General features: G+C 35.1%; 1 protein-coding gene and 1 pseudogene across 2 annotated transcripts in view; both read right to left on the reverse strand.

The window, feature by feature from the left end:
- Positions 1-25,093, reverse strand: part of EPHA3 (EPH receptor A3) — a 349,268-nt gene that overhangs the window by 132,964 nt on the left and 191,211 nt on the right. The gene's annotated exons all lie outside the window — the stretch shown is intronic.
- Positions 23,082-24,749, reverse strand: LOC148110261 (superoxide dismutase [Cu-Zn] pseudogene; annotated as a pseudogene).

Below are 25,093 nucleotides of genomic sequence, written 5' to 3' on the forward strand. Positions count from 1 at the left end.
TGAGAATATGAGTGAATAATTTATATTCATTAATAATATTATACTGGTAGGAAACACTCTCTTTAAATGCATAAGGAGAAATCTTTTTTTTTTTTTTTAAGATTTTATTTATTTGACAGAGATAGAGACAGCCAGCGAGAGAGGGAACACAAGCAGGGGGAGTGGGAGAGGAAGAAGCAGGCTCATAGCAGAGGAGCCTGATGTGGGGCTCGATCCCATAACGCTGGGATCACGCCCTGATCCGAAGGCAGACGCTTAACCGCTGTGCCACACAGGCGCCCCATAAGGAGAAATCTTTATATAGTGTACTTATTTTTGAATTTTTTCCACCAATAAATAATCTCTCTTCTTTGCAGTCAATCAATTTGTGCTTAAACACCTATCTATCTATTATACCTTCTTCATCTTTCAAAAAAATCTTCCTGGAGGAATTTGAAACTTTACCTCTAAGGGGCATAATACCTGTGTTTTAGTATCTTGCTTATAGTAATAAAAGCAATGATTGTAATCCGAAAGCACCTCCTTTCTCCTTGAATGCAAAACTAGTGATAAAACAATCCGCACATTTCTTTCATACAAATATTATTTCAGAGACTGAGAAGGTTTAGCATAAAAAAAATCAGCTAAAGGAATAGAGAGTAATGTTTTCTATCCTTTCATTACTCAAGGGAAATCTTAGTCAATTTATTACAGAATATCAAGGAAAAAAGAATAGACAAAATGGATACTAATTCAAATTTATTCAGTTTTAAGTTTTAAAATTACAAAAACATCTGCTAAATAGTTAAGTCCTTCCCTGGTGCAGACAAACTACTAAAGGAATATTCAACTAAGGTGGATCCACACATATTCAAAACCTCTGCCAAAACGACAGAATTCTGATTTACAGATTTCTTCCAGTAACCCACTATATGTGTTCTTCTCAAACACTGGTAAAATTATTTACAGATTTCAATCCCAGGGTAGTAAAACCGAAGAGAAACTAAACAGTTTCATGTCATTTGAGTGGAGGGAAATTACCACCTTACTGGTTGTGGTCCCAGAAATGTTTCATTCCCTTGCTTTAATGAAGAGTTTTGAAGTAGTTAAGTATGGCAGAAGCTCTCATCTTTGATTTTGTGTTGATAAATCAAAGTAAGGTGAGCCATGAGTCTAAATTAATAACCATTAAAAGCCAGAGGTATCACTTCCTCAAACCCTGCTAGATATCAGCAGATTTACTAAGTAAGGAGACTTGTTCGTACAATGTTAGGATTTTGTTCATTCATTTTCCTCAGACAAGTATGTACTCATCTCCAAAATGACCTAGACACTTTATTGTGTCCAGTCTTACAGCGATAAAATCTACAATCCTAGCTTTGAAAAGGTCATATCCATATGGCATGGTTACTTTAGAAATGGATCTCCTTGCTCGAAAATGTGAGTGCTAAGATAATTTTTAATACAACATTTTTATGTTATCCTCACCAAGAAATTCTTTAATTTCTCTTCTTTTTATCCCAAGACTTCAAGTTGTTTTCAGCATCTTATAGGAAGAGCACTGGACTAGGAAGGAGGAAGGGCAGGTTAGCATCTAGTCTTTTCTGCTAAATAGGTATTATCTCAAAGTCACTGACTAAGGGTATTCAGATTTTAATGAGGTCGTTGGGATAGTGACTTCTGCTTCTATAAGTAAGTCTGAAGTTCCATCTGTGGTAATTACCATGTGCTCCCAGGTTAGACCCTGAGCAATATAGAGAGAGGAGTTACTTCCTATTCATTTTGTATGCTGAGTGTCTAGCACATTGTCCAGCACCTAACAGCTGATGAGATGCATTTCTGAAGTGAAAGAGTACCTTGAACCCAATTTTAGTCACTACACTTCTATTTTTTTTCATTTGTCAAGTGAAGGGCATTGATTGACTTATCTCTAAAAACTCTTCTCTTCAGGCTGACACTTTAAAAGTTAATATTTGGTGTACCAAAATTTGTAGGATTCCTAGAATTTTCTAAGTAGAAAAAAAAAAAGTAGATCGAAGTATCTCCATCTGAAATGTACATAAAATCAAATATGGTTTTATTGTGCTATTGGTAAAGATGAAACTATGAAATAGGGAATTAGTTGTTTGGTGGTCAATTTATTTTTCAACCCATCCAATCATGAAATCAACATGCCCTTTGAATACATACCACTCTGATACAGAAAAACACTGAAAAGAGCAAAAATCTGTCATTTCTTTTTCAAGAATATTTCTTTCAAGTCAGAAGAGAACCTCCTTTCTTTGTCTTGTTGCCCTATGTGATTTTATCATTTCCGTGGCGAATTTTAATCCTTAAAGCAGTGAAGAGAGTGAAGATACTTCGATCTACTTTTTTTTTCCTACTTAGAAATTCTAGGAGGTTTCATCTTTTCCTTGCTAATCTTAGTTCCCCTAATCTAAGTGCCAAGTTAGTGAGAACATGCTAGCTCACTTACCGGGCAAACCCTAAAACTTATTGAAGAACCCCAAGATAAGCCACAATGGAACAAAAATGATAAAGCCCTTGTGAAATGTTAATTTGCTGTTGAGAAACACTAAAAAGTGTGAATAAGATAATAGAAGGAAGCCAAAATAATACCAATTTGTAGTGAATGAATTAAAAATATTTTGGGAATCTGCTGAGTCCATATTTATGAAACGGTAACAATAAAACAGGAACTAAATACTACAGGTCAATAGGTGGGTAAAAATAAAAAACAAACCATCAGCTTTGGAAAATAACAAAGAAAAAGTATGAAATAATATTTTGAGCACTGTGTATACAATGAATAATAATTATAAAAAAGCTTCAAGATAGAATCTTGGCCTTATTCCCAAAGCACATAGCATACTTTCCTCCAAGTCATAATTGATGGGTCTGAGCTACGCTGATACAGAGAATGGTTAAAGTTACCATAGTGAAAGGAAAACAAATGCACTTAGTAAACCTTGGTGGCTACTGTTGAAAGAAAGTAGACAGCCTTTCAATTGCAAAGTGAATTTGTCTCCAGTTGACTAATGTGGTTGACTTTTAAGAGAAAACATGGTCCTAATTAAGGGTTAAAAGGCTCATTTCAATTTGAATTAACTTTAAATTAAAAAATAAAGCTGTTGGTAAATAGGTCCCTTTTAGTATTCAGACTTTAGCTCCATAGACACAGGGCTATATTATCAATTCCCAGCCATAAACACAAACTAATGACCAGAACCAGCACTGACTAAACAGATGATTTCCTGGCCTTGCAATTCCAGGCCTGACAGGGTCTATTTGCCGGTACAAGGTCAAAGCAACTGTTTATACCCAAAATGAGCTGCACTCCACAATCTTACAGGAACTCTATTCTTTGCCATTTGAATAGAGGTACAATGCTTTGAGGCAAGGCTGAGGCATTTCAATACACTGGAAGTGGCTACGTTCAGTCATTAAACCCTGCCTGCAATGTGCAGCATTTACAAAGTGATCAAGTGTTTCCTTCTTCTGTTCCTTCCACTGTTCAATAAAAAAGGCCTAAGGCAAAATGCCACCACACCATTAAACACAACAGAATCAATCACAATCTGGTGTGGCTCAAAGATAGCTTCGTAACAAGACTTTATTGTGTTTGTTGTTGTTCCATCAGAATTAGCCAGACAGGTGCCAGTAAAACCGAAATATGTCCAATGCACATTGGCCACAAAGAGAATATTAAAACAGCCCCCCATCCCAAGGATGCTGAGTTTGGCCAGCTTTGCTGTTGTCTTCCACTTTCAGGGAAGCACTGTGAATCCTAAGAGGAGCACTGCTTGAGCTTTTCTGTCCTCAATTATCAATGCCCAGAGAATGCTACCCATTAACTAAGTTTACAAATTCACAGGCATATGTACGTAACGGACAGGTAAATACTAAAAGAGGGGAAAAGGAGAGAGAGAGGGGGAATATGAAAGAGAAAATCATTTTTATGGGATTTTATACGGTGAATATAAAATGCATAGGACCCAAATCTATACTCAGGGCATACTGAGAGACAGCCTGGAAAAGACTTCCAAGAATAGTGCCACAAGTCTTCTTTAGACCAGAATAGCACTGGAATGTCTAAGAGAACTATTTCTAGGAAGGAATTTTGGAGAAGGTAAATCACTTCTCTGTTTAAGAATTACTACAGGTTAGTGTTTTCCAGTCTGCCCTGGAACTGTAGCTACAGCATGGGGAGGTCATCAGTCCAATAAATACATTTGTAAACTAATTTTAGAATATAATTTCTATAATAGATTTGCAATCACCCAGAGTAGGACTTTGAGACACAAATCATGAAAACCTTAGATGTGATCTCCCAAGGATCTAATGCGTACGAACGCACAAAGAACAATTAGGTCCTGCGTGTGTTTATATACACAAAGCCATATTTATGATATCAGCAAATTAGAAAGAACAGAATGTCTCAGATTAGAAAGGTGGTTAAATTATGCCGTATTCATACATTTTTACAAATAAATTATGTTATATTCATACATTTATCTGATGGAGTTGATGTCTTGCATAGAAAGATGCTTATGCTATTTTAATGGGGAAAAAGCAGGATAAAATAATAAATATGTAATCCTGTTTTTAATTGTTTATCTATATTTTCTTATTAATGTTATCACTTATCTAATGACAAACAAAAACGAAAGAGGTTTTAGAAGTGAAAAGACTGTATCATGTACACACAAAAATATCACAACATTTCAGTCAATGAACACTCTGTGTGTGTGTGTGTGTGTGGTGTAATCTGAGCTTTAGGTACATGTCATGAAAGTAAGAAACTAACTATGCATATTATATGTGCGTGGCTTAGATTTATACATTAAAATCTCTCTCACTCTCACTCCATATGCACACATACACACACTCACATACACAGCCTCACATACACTCTCCCCATGGTTTTTATTAGTTCTTGTTTCTGTTATACTGCTCTAGGTGTTTCCTTTTTCCTCTCCTCTCTTCTTTAAAAAATGCAAAATGGGGGAAAATTATCGTTGACTGCAAATGTTGATAGCTCCACTAATGTGAATTTCACACTTTTGATCTCAAGTAAATATACCTCACTTGGGAACACTTATACAGAAAATAGCACAATTTTTAAAATCCAGGATTTAAAGGAAACCTATAAAAGATAGAAGACTCAGAGGAAAAACAAAAAAAACTCTGTGGATGCTGCAAGACACAATGCAAAAATATTTGTCATCTTACTTGTACTGTTAATTATCCACTCTCCAAAAGAGAAGATCACCATCTAGAATTTTGAAAAATGGTGACACCATTATATTTTATTGGAAGTCCTTTAGATCTACTTTACTTTCTAGGTAAGTTTATTTTAAAATAATGTCCATTTTTATTCTGAGGAAACTCCTCTGCAACTTTCAAATTTGTATCTTAACACTTCTGATAATCCTATCAGCTTTCCATCCCATTTTTACCTGTGAAATTTATTAAAATGACTGTTTGATAATATTGTGGTCAAAAAGTGATGGATTGAAAAGAAACCTATAATGTGTCATTTTTACGTTAAGTATTCACTTTATGATCACAAAATATTACCAACTAGAAGTGTGCAATTTAAAAGTATCCAATATTTGCTTTGAGTAACTTCATGGCTAACATTTGAAAGATAACGTAGAAAAAAATGAATTAGTGTAATTCTAGGGTCTCTTTTATCATGTATTTTTATGCTTATGGTAAATCTTTGCCCCAAGATTAAAAGGGGGATTCCTACTCAACATATTCTGAAATTTTATTTCCTAAGTGGGTAAGAATGAACTTCACAAAGAAAACATAAAAAGCAAATAGAAGCCCATGAATATATGCCCATGGGATCAACAAAACCATTAGCCAAATAAGTTTTTTGTAAAAATTTCAACCAATCATCTATTTTGAAACTGAGAGAGAAGACATAAATGTTCATAACTGTACGGCTAGCATGTCCATATACTGGAGTTTTACATAAAATTAGTTCCATCCTATTCAAGAAAAAATTATTTTTCTTCCTGCATAAGAATACGAAGTTTTCAAAGAAAAAAAAGTCACTATGAGGTTTCACATGCATATGTCAATTTGCATATGACATATATGCGAATATATGTATGTCAAAATATGTATGTCAAATTATCATATGGTTTCACTCATTTATGGAACATAAGAAATAGGAAGATCAGTAGGAGAAGGAAGGGAGAATGAAGGGGGTAAACAGAAGGGGGAATGAACCATGAGAGACTGTGGACTCTGGGAAACAAACTGAGGGCTTCAGAGGGTAAGGGTGTGGGGGATTGGGATAGGCCGGTGATGGGTATTAAGGAGGACACATATTGCATGGTGCACTGGGTGTTATATGCAAATAATGAATCATGGAACACTGCATCAAAAACTGGGGTTGTACTGTATGGTGACTAATATAACAAAATAAAAATTATTTTAAAAAATTTAAAAATATATATATGTCAAAAATACAAAATATCTCTCCGTAATTGAGGTAAAAATGAACTTCTCAAAATACATAGAAGAATCTCATGGGCAGGTGACATACCAATAGAGCATAGAATTTAATGGTGTTATGAAAATAAAAAGGGGTGGGGCATCTGGGTGGCTCAGCCGGTTAAGTGTCCAACTCTTGATTTTGGTCATGATCTCAGGGTGGTGAGAATGAGTTGGACTCTGCACTGGGTGTGGAGTCTGCTTATGATTCTCTCTCCCTCTTCCCCTTCCCCTGCTCAAGCTCGGTCTCTCTCTCTCTCTCTAATAAATAAATAAATATTTTAAAAAAGAAGAAAAATGAAAAGACCAGGTTTGAATTCTTTAAAGGGGTTAATTTCTTAATATAGAGACAACCATTTTTTTTTTCTGCATAGGTAGTCTTTATTATCCAGAAGTTTACATTTGACTTAGGAGACAGATATATTGAATAAAAAGGATAAGAAGATTAAATGAACTTAAATTCATCTAAGAGGAAGGAAGAATTAAAGGGCAGAAAGAATGAAAGAAATATGAGAAAATATGACAGAAGAAATATTAAACTGCATTGCTTATGGCTGGCAAACATACATCACTTTTCTAGTACAAATAAGTGGGACACATGAGAAGTTTGGAACATAAGGACAAAGAACAAAAGTAGAGGGACATCTGCCACTTTTGTCCATTCTATTTGGTCATTTTACATAATTTCAGATTTGGTCACCTGTGCTTAGTGTTGTCACTATATTTGAAGGGAGAGGGTGGTGGGGAGTCACAAAGAGAAAGAAAAGGGGAGAGGGAGAGAAGGAAGGAGAAAGAGGTCTGTGTGTGTGTGTTTCTAATTAAAACCAGTGAGTAGATTTTGCAAGTGTTCTTTCAAGACAGAGATCATTATATATTCCACCCACCCTTTGGAATTATTATTTAAATTTTGTTGATTGATTTTAGAAATTCATTTAGGTTGACCGTCTTCTCATATTCTGCAAATTTAGGAATTTAGATCTTGCACACGAGGCTAGAGAGGTGATGGATGAGACAGGGGATGGGACATTAAGTCACATCTTATGCCAGCAAGCTTTGAAAACCGAGGCAGTGTAACATGTAAGTGATGAATCACTAAACTCTACACCTGAAGCTAACATTACACTGTATGTTTTTATTTATTTTTTTAAAGATTTTTATTTATTTATTTGACATAGAGACAGCCAGCGAGAGAGGGAACACAAGCAGAGGGAGTAGGAGAGGAAGAAGCAGGCTCCCAGTGGAGGAGCCTGATGCGGGGCTCGATCCCAGAACGCTGGGATCACGCCCTGAGCCGAAGGCAGACGCTTAACGACTGTGCTACCCAGGCACCCCTACACTGTATGTTAACTGACTGGAATTTAAATAAAAATTTGGGGAAAACAACAACAACAACAATAACCCAGGCAGATTGCATTACCAGCTTGCAGCACCTTCCCCAGATCTAACTACTTGAAGAAAATAGTTCTCACCTCCATGTAATATAATAAATACCATTTACTGAAAATCTCCTCCATGTCTAGCACTGCACTTGTACTTCACTTCTGTACTTACAACGATCATGTGAGACAGGTATTATCTACTTTTCCTGAGGAGATGATTGTGGCTTAATGATATTAAGTGCATTGGCTGCTTATCCCTCTATTAAGTGTTGTAACCAGAAATGAAAAATAAGTCTGAGGATTTCCTAGACACAGATATTTATGGGCTTTGTATCCGCTGCCTTCTCATTCTGTAAAATTTAAAAGCGATCACTAAAGCCGGGTCAGCAGTGAATCCAGCACCCTAAAATTAATGCAAAAAATGCATACAGTGTGACTATAAAGATAGTAGGCAGGTCTTACAGGGCACACAGAGAAATTGCTTCCCTCATTTTGTTGAAGTAACGGTGGATAGTAGTTTTCTTCAACAATATCTTAGGCCTATGTCTAACCAGGTGAATGGTTCTGATGGAGGAAAATTCTAGTCACTAGGAAGAGGGAATGCGTCATTGTTGGTGGTCTACGAGAAAGGTATTTGTGAGCTGGATGTCTTTGCAGAGGAGTGTGCCTGCTCAAAAGAGAATACATTTTCTACTTTCTCTGTGTTATCAGCTGAAACAAGGAACCTTATTGTGTAGGGGGAAAAAGGCATACCCTTAAATAGTTTCTAATCAAAACCTAAAAAGGCTAATGCAATTCCACTTTATTGCTTTAGTTTTCTGGACATTTAGAACTCTCAAGAAGCCTAGGAAAGTAAAATATTCAACTTTATCTATCATACAATTGGTAGGTGATTTTCACTAAAATATAACATTATATTTGGAGATCTTCAAAGTGTACATTGAAGAGTAACTGCTCAGGATACCAACAAGAGTGGAAAAAAACCTCCCAAAAAACCAAGAAAACACTTTTCCCAAGACATTGGGGTAGATGTGATGCACTTCAGAAAAGACGCCTAGCCGTCTTCCTCACGGCTGCCAGTCTGTACTTGTCACTCCAATTGTGCATGAGGTCCAACTAAGTAAAAACAGATTTAGAGACCAGTCAATTTTTTATTAATTAGGACTGGAAAACATATATCTAAAATGTCTGCACATAACTTATAACAGCTGGATCCATACCCTTTTCCTTGTGAGGAAATCTTGGTTTCATAGTACCTTCAGTTTATTTGATGATATATGGTAGCGAGCTATACTTAAAGCCCACAGAATGGGAGAATATATTTGCAAATGACACTACAGATAAAGGACTGGTATCCAAGATCTACAAAGAACTTCTCAAACTCAATACACGAGAAACAAATAAACAAATCAAAAAATGGGCAGAAGATTTGAATAGACACTTTTCCAATGAAGACATACAAATGGCTAACAGACACATGAAAAAATGTTCAAAATCATTAGCCATCAGGGAAATTCAAATCAAAACCACACTGAGATACCACCTTACGCCAGTTAGAATGGCAAAAATAGACAAGGCAAGAAACAACAATTGTTGGAAAGGATGTGGAGAAAGGGGATCCCTCCTACTTTGTTGGTGGGAATGCAAGTTGGTACAGCCACTCTGGAAAACAGTGTGGAGGTCCCTTAAAAAGTTAAAAATTGAGCTACCCTATGATCCAGCCATTGCACTACTGGGTGTTTACCCCAAAGATACAGACGTAGTGAAGAGAAGGGCCATATGCACCCCAATGTTCATAGCACCAATGTCCACAATAGCTAAATCGTGGAAGGAGCCGAGATGCCCTTCAACAGATGACTGGATTAAGAAGTTGTGGTCCATATATACCATGGAATATTACTCAGCTATCAGAAAGAATGAATTCTCAACATTTGCTGCAACATGGACGGCACTGGAGGAGATAATGCTAAGTGAAATAAGTCAAGCAGAGAATGACAACTATCATATGATTTCTCTCATCTATGGAACACAAGAACTAGGAAGATCGGTAGGGGAAGAAAGGGATAAAGAAAGGGGGGGTAATCAGAAGGGGGAATGAAACATGAGAGACTATGGACTATGAGAAACAAACTGAGGGCCTCAGAGGGGAGGGGGGTGGGGGAATGGGATAGACCGGTGATGGGTAGTAAGGAGGGCACGTATTGCATGGTGCACTGGGTGTTATACGCAACTAATGAATCATCGAGCTTTACATAGGAAACCGGGGATATACTGTATGGTGACTAACATAATATAATAAAAAATCATTAATTTAAAAAAAAAGAATGTGATAAGATATATCAGGCAAATAGAAAAAAAATTATGTACGTGTTCCATTAGGTGCTGAATGCAGAAATACATAATGTAATATGTGAAATATATACATAATATGTAATTATATATGTGATTAATAGTAATCATAAATTGTACTTAAAAACTAGAAATAAAGCCTCTAAGTTTCTTCTAAACATTTCTTTTGAAAAAAAATTCTTGAATTATGTTTAAACAAATATCCCCAGGATAAAAGAAAACATACCGTATATTTCCCAAAGAAAACTTGTTTCCTAAGTGAAGATCTTAAGTTAGTTTAGAACAAAAAGGAGTAGGTGGATTTCCAATTGAATAATAATAACTATAATATGTATACCATCTAACCTTAAAAGTGAGGACTATCATTTTCTGTGATACATACAAAATACTACAAGGTTTGTGTGATATGCACAAGACAGAAGCAAAAAGTGGCCAACAGATCATTCTGGGGTGAAAGCCTTGAGGCAAGAGTTTTGAGAGTTTGTATAGCCAAAGCAGAGAGCCCCAAATCAGTCTGGGGAGGTATGCAGACAAACCAGGACATTCAGGGCTGTGAAGTTTATATTAAAGGTTTGTTTTTATGTAGTAAGTGCTGTGGGAAGTTACTGAAAGGTTTCATGCATGAGGCACACCATAATCAGATTTACATTTCGAAGAGATCATTCTTGCTCCTTTGGGACGGATACATCAAAAGGAGTCAAGAATGGAGTAGACAGGGACTACTAAAATAATCCAAATCAGAGATGTTATGACATAGATAGAGAAATAGTTATGACCATAAGAAGGAGTGTATTCATTTGAGATATATTTTCTAGATAATACTGACAGATGTTGGAGACAGAATAGATGCAGAACCTAAGGTGGAAGAATCCATAAGAACTGGCACCTAAGTTTCTTGTTCAAGTTGTTGGGTGCTGGTCCTATTTTCTGATTTAGGGAATATGTAAGTATTCCCTATATAGTGAATATATAAGTATTCCCTATATAGTGAATATATATAGTGAATATGTAAGTAAGGACACACCACTTAAGTTTGGATATGTTGCATTGAGTTAGCCAAGTAAGCATTTGTTGTATTAAACTGTGTAGCATTTATCACACTTGTACTATAAAAAACTGATTCCAATAATTTCATGTTAAGAAAAATGCCAACTTAAGTCTTCTCTGTCATATAGGCTTTTGTTTATTGACAACAGATGAAATTGGTTATGAAAAATATGGGTTTCCAGAGAAGCCAACATGATTAAGCAACCCATAGTTGTTGTTGTTGTTTTTTTAACGTAAAAACATTACAATAAAATATTGGTGGAGAAAGCTTCCAGGTCACAGACACATTAGAAAAACAGTGTCTTTACCGAGTTGGGTGATTCTTCTTCTCAGAACAGAATATTGATTTTGATTTGCGAATGAACCAGATACTTGGATTCAAAAACAGAAAACCATCGTTCCATGGACTCCAACATTTGCCTGATTTTGCTAATATACACTATTTATCCCAAAGCAAAAAAGGAGAGAATTTATGAGCAGATCAACAAAAATATACCATGACTATTGAACCAACAATTTAAAATGCAAAGTCAATGCTGGAAAATCAATAGGAGTTATTATTTTGATGTGGATATTATAATTGTAGGAACACAGTTTTGGACTGCTCAGGTTCAAGTCTTGACTCCGTCACTTACTACCTATGTAACTGAGCAAGTTACAAAGTCTTTTCATATCAGTTTCTCTGTATCTATAAAATGGGGACAGAAAAAGAGTCCTACCAGGATTTTATAGGAATTAAATGAGAGCATAGTAAGTTTCAAATACATATTAGAAATTAATAAATATTAATATATATTTACATAAGTGATTAAACATACATAATGTACATAAACATTTCTAAAATCTATGGCATAAATCAATAGATTTCTCATGTATTTGAACTATTAAACCACATTTGCCTTTTCTTAATTTTCAACTTTTGAGATGTATTAGGTGTTTGTTTCTCCTTAAAATATGATTGCAACATCCTTCTCCTTTAAAATTCTATTTTTTTTTCTAAAGGATTCACAAAAATATATCATAAGAAAGCACCCTCTTGCCCAAGTACATTACTGATATATATTCAGCCAGTCCACTGCACCCAATATTTCCAACTATATCTTTGTGACACTGGAGATTTCCATAGATACCTCATGTCTACACAACTTTTTATTTAAGACAGACAAACCAAAGCAGTGTTTTGCCCTTGGTTCTTTGTTGATAGCCAGCCCATCTCATTACACACTACTAACACCTTTATCCTCCTTTGAAATCCTTATATTTATTGGTGGAATGACCAACACAGAATGGGTCCCCTCAGAGGTAATTGAAATGATTTCTTCCAATTTGTAGCTCAAAGCCTCTTTGCTTCTTTATTCAGATTCATTCTTCCCACCCCCAATACTGGCAGTTTTTTATTTATTTATTTTGGCTGCCATATGCACTAGCAAACACTTACAAACTTGGCTGACTGCTCTCCACATCTTGTCCTCACTTCCTGAAGGATCTTTCTTTTACTGAGCTTCAAAATAAATCTGACTTTGAAATTCTTTAGTTTTCCTGAGTCTTACTTCTCCGTAAGTACAGACTGTTGCTAAGGTGATACTGATCTTTTTAACTTTCAGCCACTTGTCCAAATCTGTATCATGTTGGCACTGACCAATGTCTCCCCTGTCTGATAGCTTTTATGACAGTTAATGAGAAGTAAAAGACTAGAGCTATTAGTCCAAATCCTAGGGGATAAGTGTCCAGATTACAAAACCACATTCACATATGGCAATAATTGGCAGCTCTTTTAGGTGATCACAGCCTTATTTCCAAAGACCCAATGGACACTTGAATAATTCCTTGGTGCCAAATAGGAAACTCTTCTGAATAAGAGAAGTATATACTGTTTTTTTTTTTGATACAGTTATTGCTTTTTTTCAATGGACTTTTCCAATAAAGCAGTTCATTTAAATAGTTTATGACAATATTTATATAATTCTACCAAAATTCCAGACTTAACTCTTGGCAATTGAAACCTGAGAAATAAGATACTTCAGTCTCACATCATATAAGGTATTAGAGATTTAAATTAACAGAAGCCAATATGTTTATACATCCAAATGCCATAACAGCACTAGGAGTAGCAGCTACGCATTGCAAATAATATTCTTTAAAGAATCTTAATGCCATTTATAGATGCTATTTTAACTAATCTTTTTCATTGTTTTGATTTTTCAAAAGTAGCACAACATGAAGTCTATGTAAAAACATTTATTAATTCAATATTTAAAGATTCAATTTTATATGCAGTAATTTATTTATCCTTCAAAGTCTGCCCCTTTGTCCAAGCTGGTTTTCAAGGCTCTGTTGTACTCTTCCCTGTTTATCTCTAACCTTTCTGTTTAATCAAACTTGGTAATAAATCAAACATTCCACAGACTCACAAGCAATCAATAAATAGAATATTGCAGCTCTTCTAACGAAATAGCAGACATTTAAAGGAACTGTTGAATTAATAAACTGGCTTTAGAACATTTCTTAGAGGAGAAATTATTTTCACTTATTTTAATATTTAAATGTTTAACTTACTATTTTTTTAGTTTGAGGCAGGAGTGCAGCTTCTATATTCAACTCCATCTTTTCGTGTAGGAGGAAAAGCAACCTCAAAGACTGAAACCTGTATAGACCTGTGTTCTAGTCCTGAGTGGCCCTATCTAGCTGGGTGCTAGCTTATATTAAGGGAACTTGTCCCAGAGCCCAGCTTCAGAAGGTGGTAGAGAAGAACTTGACACCAATTCTTCCGTCAGCTCACCTGTCACTACCATTATACTCACAGCCTAGATCTCTGAGCAACTAACAATTTTTTCCTGAGTCAGTTTAACCTGGCATGCATATACTTTTGATAATATTTTACTCTACAGACATGTTCCCATACTGAACTCTGGGAACAGTCTAATATGACAAATTAGTTGTACGAATGTCCTCATGAAGGAGCAGAGAATTTATATTAGTTATCATTCTTTCCTCTAGCAATTGCTATAGGTACAGAACTGACTTTTTTTTTTTTTTACGATTTTATTTATTTATTTGACAGAGAGAGACTGCCAGCAAGAGAGGGAACACAAGCAAGGGGAGTGGGAGAGGAAGAAGCAGGCTCCTGGCGGAGGAGCCTGATGTGGGACTCAATCCCAGAACGCTGGGATCATGCCCTGAGCCGAAGGCAGCCACTTAAGGACTGAGCCACCCAGGCTCCCCGAGAACTGACTTTTCAATAGCTAGTATGATGTTGATTCTGTTTTAGGAATTCCTTTTAATTTTACTTTATAGAGAAATTTGTAGCGTTTATTCATAGAGGTAGGTTACTTATTTATCACATGAATAAATTTTTTTTTTAGTCAATAGTAACATGTGTGCACATAGAATCCATTAATGATTTTTCAGAAGTTGTAAAAGACTTCCAGATACTTCTTGTGATGTTGCATCTCTATATTCACTGCTGGTAACCTAAAACTAATTTTTGTTAATTAAGGATCTTAAACAAGCATATAATTAAATTTAAACAAGGATTAAAAACTCTTGCCATGTAGATCCATGGCTTAAAATAATCACAGGATAGTTTTATTTAAAATCCCATATCCTAGGATAAATAGACTTCCTCATCTATTTAGCATTGGTCTCCCAGGATTAGAAGATGACACAAGATGGTTCAATGATTACATTGGAAAATATGTCTCCCCTAAAGCAAAGATAATATCCCTGTAGTCACCTTTAGTTTCTTATCTCAAGTTACTCTTTCATTTGCTGAATTTCTATTCCTCTGTGTCAACTATAACTTGAAAATTAAACACCTTTGGGACACTAGGGAATAGCATGAGATGAACACTATTCTGACCACAGCTGGAGTCCATAGAAATGCTGCTCCGCCAGATGAAGTGAAAGGCTGGGGTGTCTGGGGAGCCTAACGGCAGGGAGTTGGCACTTGCATCTGGTTTCCCCCATTATTTTCTATTTGAATTCTAGGTGCATGCATGTATGCCTATTATTCTTCTAAACATTACTAATAAAGCATGGTGTATAATAATACAAATAAAACAATGAGTTACCCGTCTTAGAATTATACAATTTTTTCAATATTAGAAATTTCTAGTGCTCCGAATTCTGAATACTTGGAACATAGCCATTGCTTAAATACATACTTTGTTTTTGTACAGTAACAGAAAAATATCTTATTTGTAAATGCCTTATATCTATGTATAATGTACCATTACTTTAGAGATAAACCTAAGAGTATTTTAAATTCATTTCTACAGATATTTATAGAAAGCAGATTAAGAGCAATTTGTTACATCATGAGACTACTGAAAACCTGCTAATCTTTTAGGGAATTTACATGGCTGCTTAGCATTAAAAGAGAGAGAAGTTATTTCAACATTTCATGGCATCAGTTTGCACAATCTGAGGCCCCCATTTCCACAAAGGATCAGCCTGTCTTCTGAAGGGACAAGCTGGTCAAGGCCCCTCCTCAACACAGGGTTCTAATGGGTGGTATCGCTGTGCTTAGCCTCTTCCAGTTTCAGTTTTCTCACGATCCTGACTTGTATCCTACCTTCTGTCTGTAATTTTAACTCTTATGTATACTTCAATCTTAGTATGTTATATTCTCATTATCTCTCTGCGGGGCTCTCAACCTTATTTCACTGAAAGTTCATTGAGAAGAGGAATTTTGTCCTATATAACTTTGTATATTAGATATCTTAACACTGCTTGATGCAAAGTTGGTAGTTAATGTTTGCTGAAACAAATTAACACTAATATATGCATACACGTACACATACATGTAGGGTGTGTGTGTGTGTGTGTGTGTTCGCATTTTGGGTGTCTAGTACACATGCCATTTCACAGTATGGGCTCCCCTCGTTGTCTCTCTCCTACTCCCGCTTCCACTCTCAGTCTCTCTAACCAAAGTTCTTAGATTTTACAGGAAGAAACAATTGAGAAAAAAGAGACATTACACTTATGAATAGAAATTTAGAAAACTGCCTACATTTTGGTTTTTTGCTTGTTTGTTGGCTTTTTAAAATTTTTTTAAATTTTATATTTTATTTTAACTCCAGTATAGTCAACATACAGTGCTATATTAGTTTCAGGTGTACGATATAGTGATTCAACACTTGCATACATCATCACCCAGTGCTCATCACAACAAGTGCACTCCTTAATCCCCATTGCCTATTTTCCCCCATCCTTCCACCTACCTCCCCCCTGGTCACCATCAGTTTGTTCTCTATAGTTAAGAGTTTGTTTCTTGGTCTGTCTCTCTCTTATTTTCCCTTTGCTCGTTTGGAAAACTGCCTACGTTTTGTAACCTGGAAAGGGTAAGTGATACTGGGAAGGAGATATAGGGAGTGATGAATGGGATATATGCATACTAGGATCAATAATTTCAAGAAAAGCATGGGCAAGAGTAAAATATTCTGAATGAAATATGAGAAGTGTAAGACTTGGGGATGTGTGGTTTGAGCTATCAGACTTTTAGCCTAAGGAACACTGACATTTGTCATTCTTTTTGGGATGGGTGTGTGCGTGCATGTGTGTGTGTATGTGTAATTCTGATTCCAAAAAACTGTTTAAATGCAATTCACAGAGTTTAAGCATTTGTGTAAGGTGTTATACATTTTCAAATATGTATACTACAAGAAAACTCATTACTAATATCAATTCTTGTTCTTTATTACTCTATCACGCTCCAGTAGTGTCATTTTTGTATATTTACCCATTGTGAGTAGATTCAGCTTGGCATCTCCAAAACTAAAAGTTCTACAAATAGGTTTTTGATGAATGTAAGCTCTTGTTTGGAGATGCAATGCAATTAACCATAAGTACCAACAACATACCCTTTCTGTATCAAGCTATCCTGTCATCTGATCATTTATGTGCGAAGTCATATACTTTATCTGATCATTTTGTGCAAAGGAATGGTGGCCTGAATACATGGAGGGATTTCTAGTAGAAGTCAAATTACTCAACCGAAATAGTCTGAAAAGGAAACAATTTGAAAAGAAGCCAAGACAACCAAGTTATACAAACTATCATCATATCCCAGCCCTCCCCTGTGACTAAAACATCCAATCAAAGGATTGGGAGATTGCTTAGAAAAGAAACTTCTTTAATAGATGTTAATAATATACAAAATTATACCTTAGCATCTCATTCCAGGAAGAGAACAGTGAGTTTCCATTTCACTCCAGAAAGTATGATTTCCATTCATCAACAGTATAGCTTTCTAAAATATCTCCTCAAGTTATTATGGTGTTTTATAACCAAGCCTGATTGTAAAATATGATGTTATAAAAAATCAATAATAAAATATTTATCTGATCCAAGATTTTCCCAAATTGAATCTGACTGGGTCATGGCAGTATGCTGATGTCTGGAATGCAAGTAATATACTATATTATTGATGCCTGTCAAATAACGGAAATTGTTACAAATTAATTCATCCCTAACCTAATTAACCCCGTGTGCAATATTATATGCATTCCAGACGAGTACTGTTTTGCTCTGGCCATAAAACTAGGAAGGACAATATTTCAACCTATAAAATCGCCTTTTAAGCCACTTAGAAACCTCAAAGAATATTGCTTATGTAGAAGTGATGCAAAAGAATGCATTACCTCATCTGTTTGAATGATTTTTAGTCTGATACAAAATGTTCTCTCTAACTTTTTTTAACTGTAAAAATAATCTAAGGAAAATGTCTAGTCTGTCTTACATACTGAGTAGATAGAATGCATTCATATTAATAGTTTGCATTATTAGAAATAAAAGCTGTGTACATTTTGGAGGGGAAATGGAGAAGCCTTAACATTTTCTTAACATTATAAGGCAAAAATTTTGTTTTCTATCCAGGCTATCTCATAGTTCTGACTTTACAGGTCAATATATATCAAGATACATTTCATCAATGTCTACAATTAGGACTGGTCCTTTTGGAATTAGTGGGTAGGTGGTTAATTTTTTATGGAATTTTGCTATTTCTCTTCACCTCTCTCTTTAGACAGATCCTTCCCCACTCGCATTTGTCAGTAATGCCCTGCTCTTTGGCAATACAGAGCCTGATTCAAATATACCTAGATTTGACATTTTCTTGTGCTCCAAATCTGTCTTGGATTTACAACACATTAATATTTATCAATTTTTTCCTTCTTTCCTGCTAGTTGAAAATGCTAGTATGCTACACCTCCTAGTTGTCTTAACTGATTATTAAACAGTGTAAAAAAAAAAAAAAGGCAATTCCAAAGACAAAACAATCGAATTGTGGAGCTATTCTAAACTATTTCAAGCTGACTTTCTGTGACCACCATTTTATATCACACTGCAACATTTTCTTTCAATTATGGCCAAGAATTCCTATTTTTTCTAATTTTTCTAATTTTAGAATAATTTGACATTTAGATAGTAGATTTTAAAAAGGTAGAGAGGGTGGCCTTGAATGGCAGTAGAAAGTGCACGAAGATGGTAAAGTTGGATCTCTGGGAGAATCAGGGTTTTGCTGCATTCTGAGTGATCTTGTCGAAGTTATTCAACCTCTTTGAACTTAATTTCCACAGATGCATAGTGAATACAAAAATGTCTGCCTCAAAGAGTGGTCATGAACACTGAAATGACCATTCATAAGGTGTTAATACAGAGCAGGTACTTACTAAAAAGGAGCTATTGTTATTATTTTGCAGTTAGAGTTACCAACTGGTACTTGGGTAGAATGTTAGCATTTTCCAATTCTTAGCATTTCAGTCTGGGCAATGTTTTAACATGTGTAATGATCATGTGTGTTCAAAAATCTATGGATTTGGTTCATTTTCTGTAAAAGCACATTAGACACTTTAAGGAGGAAGAGGTAGCACATTTTTAAAGAGGATATTTCTTTCTGCCTTCAAAGTCTAAAACAGTGAGAAAAACAAAAGTGTTCTGTGATTAATCTCCATTTTAAGATATATATATGTCTGCATCTACATACCTATAGCTATATCGAGAGAGAGAGAGGCCCCTGTATTGTGCTACATGTTGTCAAAATGCATTAGTGAAATATCATATCTGATAACAACTAATGTGAAATGATACCCCGCTGATTAGAATGTCATTGATGCTGTGGCCTGTTGTTCCTGACACCACAGAAGAGGATCAAAGCATCTTTCACGGTGATAAAGTTGGCAATATGGATGGGAAATAATGCCAGAGAGACTGATTAAGTGTTAACATTCCCACCTGGTGCCATGAAAATAGGACACGACATCCATAATTCAGGATGGTTTCCCCTCCTGTGTTTACTTTCGTGCCAGCTACGGTATTTGAAAGAGTTAATACTGACAAACACTTTCTTCCTCACGATATCTCCCCAGGCAAGGAGTAGGTTATAAGAGGTTTCTCTTTCAGTATGAATCCTTTCGAGAAATACTTTTTGTATTTATACTAAATAATAGAAAGGTAGTTCAAGGGGGCATAAAAATGTGACTCATCCATTTTCCCTGCTTCTATATCTGGGTTGACAGATACCCCACGCAAGCTGTCTCTTGATTGACAAACACCTCAGTAGGCACGTTTTTCTTATGATAATGCTTTAGAGATAATTCAGGGGACCTGCAGCCCGGATTTCTATTCTCAAGGAATAAGGTCAACTAGAATATGAAGTTCTGAAATGAGAATAAATCTTTATTTGAAACCATGCTTCATCTATCATAATTAAATTTGCTGGCACCTACCATCTTCACATCATTGGCTTCTCTCCATGAAACTATGTGTGAGGCAAATCCCATATAAGGCCTGAAGAGAAGGAAATCTGAACTGCTAAATCTTAGATGGTTAAGAAGATAACATGGCCTTTTAAAAAAATTTCTTTTTCTTTTTCTTTCTTTCTTTCTTTCTTTCTTTCTTTCTTTCTTTCTTTCTTTCTTTTCTTTTTTCTTTTCTTTTCTTTTTTAAATTCTCTTCACACGCTTCAAGCATCCTAAATCAAAAGACAGCAATATTCACAACCTTAGGGAAGAGTCTCCTAAAACAAGATTAAATGTCATTGCTAAAACAGATCAATGGTAACACATTTGTGGGAGTCACTACTATCCACAAGACAAAAAAGCTTTTATTAATTTCTGAAGGTGCACTGAATTGTTCCTGTCCACTGAGTTCTGAACTATAGCTCTTGTTCCAAATGTCTCATTACATAATATGACTGACAATCAAAGCATGCTCCCCAACACTGTCCTTCTCAAGTCCACTTTCTGTTGGCATACACTCCTGTGATAAGACTTTACATTTTAAGAAACATAAAATAAGTTTTGCACACACATTCATGAACATTTCTCTCTCTCTCTCTCTCTCTCTCTCTCTCTCTCTCTCTCTCACACACACACACACACACACACACACACACACACACACACACACTATTTTTTCCAAGTAAACACATCAGGGAGTCATTTGCTGGATGTTCCCAAATGATGTACTGATGTAACAGGTATTTCTATTACTAATTTGTAGATTTTAGTCAGGCTTTATGGTCCATTTGAAGGCACCGTGTTTACATTTTGTAGGCTGCCATCTAGGTGCCAGATAGCGAATGCAGCTTATGTGACCAATGAGGTCATCCTCAAGTACATGCTGAGAACAGCAGGACTATCACCAGGCTCTGGAAATGAGGCACAGTCATGAAAACGTGTGTCTTCATTTGTATCCTTTCATAATTTATTTCCAAGAGCTTTCACTCTATAATCAGTGCACTTTGGATCTTTGATAAGCACATTATAAATTGCTTTGCATTACATCATATTGATGCCCACTGTATCAAAGCTCTCCCATTGTTTGAACAAAGTATCTTATTCCTCACCATGTAATCCTCATGACCCATTAGTTTATATAAAAAATTCTGTCATATACTTTCAATGTCACAAAACAAAACAAAACACAAAATATTGATTAACTACCTTAAAAATTAGAAATGAAGCCTTTCATATAGGATCAAAATATTGATTTGACCCTGTGCTGATAATTTCATGGTGAAAGAAGTGACTAAATTTGACAATATTTGAAATTTGACTACATAATCTGTGGCAGAAAAATTGAGCTCTCAGAACATATTTAACTCATGTGTAATACTCTGTAACAGTAGATCCCTCAAACAACCAGATGGAGAAAGGCATGTTGAAGTGCTTAGTAAAATGAAAAGCAATATAAAATGCTAATACAGCATGTGTCTCTCTCTGTGTGTACAATATAATATCAAATTCATAATTACCTCTATTCCAAGTTAACACCATAGAATCACAAAAATCTGGAATTCTTACAAGAATAGTATGCTTTACAAAAATTATATGTTTCCCATGATAAGAGAATATATCATTTTATTTTACTAATGACAGCTCTGAACAAAAATGTGTAGTATTTAGAAGCTGGAATGACAAAGATAAAAGAGTGCAAGTCTAATGATTTTTGCTTTTTCCCTTCTGTTACTATTAACTAATATATTACTTCTTTTCTTAAATTATTTAAAGGCCCCATGCCTTTAAACATTAGACTTTATATATGATATATATGTTTGATATTATATCATATATGACATATAATATATGTCATATATGATATAATATATATGATAACAATTGCAGGAGTGGGGAGCTATACTTATAAAAATTTCTGATATTTTGTCAGAAGCAATTTACTATCAACTTGAAGTAGATTTTGATAAGGTAGAGATGTACACAGAAATCACTACAGAAACCACCAAAAAAGTAACACAAGGAAGTATAGTTTAAAAGTTAATAGAAGAATCAAAGTGATACATGAATTAATTGCTATATTAAATAATGGTGTAACAGAACAAGAAAAGATTAAAGGAGAAACAGAAGGGGGAAAAAAGCACTCAGAGAAACAGAAAACAAATAGCAAATGGCAAACCTAGAGCCAAACATATTAACTTTTACATTGAATCTGAAAGAATTAAATACTCCAAACATATAGCAGAGTCAGTCAAATTGGATCAAGAAAGCAACAATCAACTGTTTACTATGTATAAAAAATACACTTTAAATTCAAAAACAAAAATAAGTTAGAAGTGAAAAGGTGGAAGAAGATACACCATGAATATAGTAGCATCAGAGAACTGGAGTAGCTATGTTGACATCAGACAAAATAAGCTTTAAGGAAATAAATGTTATTAGACACAGGAGAGGCATAAAACATCAACACAGTGGGAAGAAATACACTTATAAATGTATCTGAATCTAAAAATATAACAGGAAAACACAAAGTAAATACAGATAACATTTAAAGGAGAAAGGTAGATTTAGAAAGAAATACTTAAAACTGTCTTTATTCACAGACTACATGATTGTCTGTATAGAAAATCCTAAGGACTCTCTAAAAACAAGTTATTGTATAACTGTGAATGAACTCTCACATTTTAGGTTGTCTCTACAAAACACCATCTCCAATTTCTTAGAAGTTTTCTTAGAATTTGTGAGACGTATTAATAAATAGAAAAGATAAGCATTATTATAAGCCCTGAGTACTTTAAGTCCTTCAGCAAAGAGTTTACATTACAAATACTTTTTTGTTTTGTTTTGTTTTGTTAGAGTTTCAATTTTGATACTTCAATGCCATATGGTGTATTTGTTTATTGCAGGCTTGAATGATAATTGAAGAAATTCAGACAATTAAGTTTAAGACCCTCTGGTAAAATACAGAGATCATTGAAACAGACATTTCAACTGAATATGAGTTTTATAAAATTAAACAAATCTTCCAAGAGATCATAAATCAGTTCTCATTACAGGTACTTAAAGCAACTAAAGAGTCACACAAATTACATTTTTAAGGTTATAGTGTTTAATGTTTATCAAATTAAATTTCCACAACTAACAAGGTAACACATGAATTCCTAGGACTCAGACCACGTCCTAGGGAATATTTACTTGGGGATCCCAATTGCACCACAAGCTAAATGACGGCCAATGTTTCCTATTTGTGTAATTTCTTCACTTCCACCTTTGCTCAAATTATCTGTTTTTTCGAGGACCACCATTGTGCTGCCAATGACAGAATAGTCCCCTGAGTGTGCAGTCAGAGAATCTTCCTAGACATATTGGCCACACCAGCCTTACCAGCAGTCACATTACCCAAGTCTCCAACATGGCTTTCTTGATCCTTTGGCCCGCCTTTTTTTTTTTGGATAGAGGATTAAAGTGAGGACCTGCACTGGTATAGCCTTGTGAATTACCTCCTAATTGATGGATGTGGAATCCATGCTTTACTTCAGTCAATCTTGAATTGGTTCCTGATTATCACAAAAGGCCCACTTCTCTTCTGTGCGAAGTGGATGGTGCCCTCCACCCAGCCCTGCCTTTCAGCATGCACATGGTCTTCACCTCCATAACTTGGGAGGGCAATGGAGGATACCACAGAAGATGCTGACACATTTCATGTTGATTTTATTATTACAACAGGTCACAAATATATGTGACCAAAGGCCTGAAACAAGTAAACCAAAAAACCTTTGTGGAGGAATGGGCTGACCACAGGAAGTGAGGGGCCAAGACTTTGAAAAGCCACATAGATTCCACCCCTCCACTTCTCTTTAATTGTCATTTAATTCACATTAAGGATTTTCTTTTCATTTTTGGTGTTCCCTTTTCTTTTTCAACAAAATTATGCCTAAATTGTACCATCCCCAAAGCCACTCTTCAATATTCTTGGCAATTCCACATTGGACAGCAAATCTCAGAATAATTTTAGACATTACATGGAAAATATTCTAGGTTGCATTGCCAGCTATGAAGTGTTGAAAATACAAGTGTCTGTGCCAAGGAAGGATACTCTGAGGTCAAAGAGTCTTTTGGAAGTATTAATAAGATAGATAATAAACAATTCCAGAGTTGCCATTTGCTGAAGAAAGACAATCCATATTCACTAACTTAGAATAATAAACATGAATTTTAAGAGACAGTTAATGGCTTGGACCATAACTCTCTTAAATCCATTGGGTCCTTTAGCTAGCACTAAAGAGAACATTGAACTTCAGCACATCTGAAAAATTCTGAAAATGCCTTGACTCAATTATGATTATAATTTGTTTCTTTCCAGCCCAAGTGAATGATATACATGGAAATAAAATGCAGAATTTAAAAATCCATTTCTGTTACTCATATCCCAATATCACCTTTTATTCCATTTTGGACACCAACGTTTGTATGGTTTCACTTAGATTGTTGGTCGACACAGTAAATGTCAAAAGCAAGAACAAAGAAATGGTAATATTCACCAAAAAGTCCATTTCTCCAAAATGTCAGCACTCCTTTGTCAAGATTAACAGTTAGGGGAACAAAGGAAAATGTGTTAAAGTTAAATTCTTTTATTTTTTTTTCTCTTTGCAATCCAGAATCTGAAATACATCTTCTTTCTTTTTCTTTCTTTCTTTCTTTCTTTCTTTCTTTCTTTCTTTCTTTCTTTCTTTCTTTCTTTCTTTCTTTCTTTTTTTCATGGGGAGGGTCATTATATAATATGTATCATATATTTTTTATTTGAAAAAAATTATAGGAGTGATCATTCATAGAATACTTACTATTTGCCAGGTAACTTCCTGATTTTATTTAATTTTCACTACAATCTCTTGTATCAGTATCATTATGAGTTCCATGACACAGAGTGGAAGACCAAGCACCACATAAAGGAAGTAACTAGCTAGGAATTGGATAAGAACCAAGGTATTTTGGTTTCAGAGGCTATGCTCCTAATCTCTATGCTTATAAAACAAAACAAACATACAAATTACAGGCTAAGATATCTCAAGAAGACTAAAATTTGCTTTTTTACTA

This window comes from Ursus americanus, chromosome 4 (genome assembly GCF_024610735.1).
Source record: "Ursus americanus isolate L20-20 chromosome 4, mUrsAme1.1.p, whole genome shotgun sequence".
Classification (NCBI taxonomy): Eukaryota; Metazoa; Chordata; class Mammalia; order Carnivora; family Ursidae; genus Ursus; species Ursus americanus.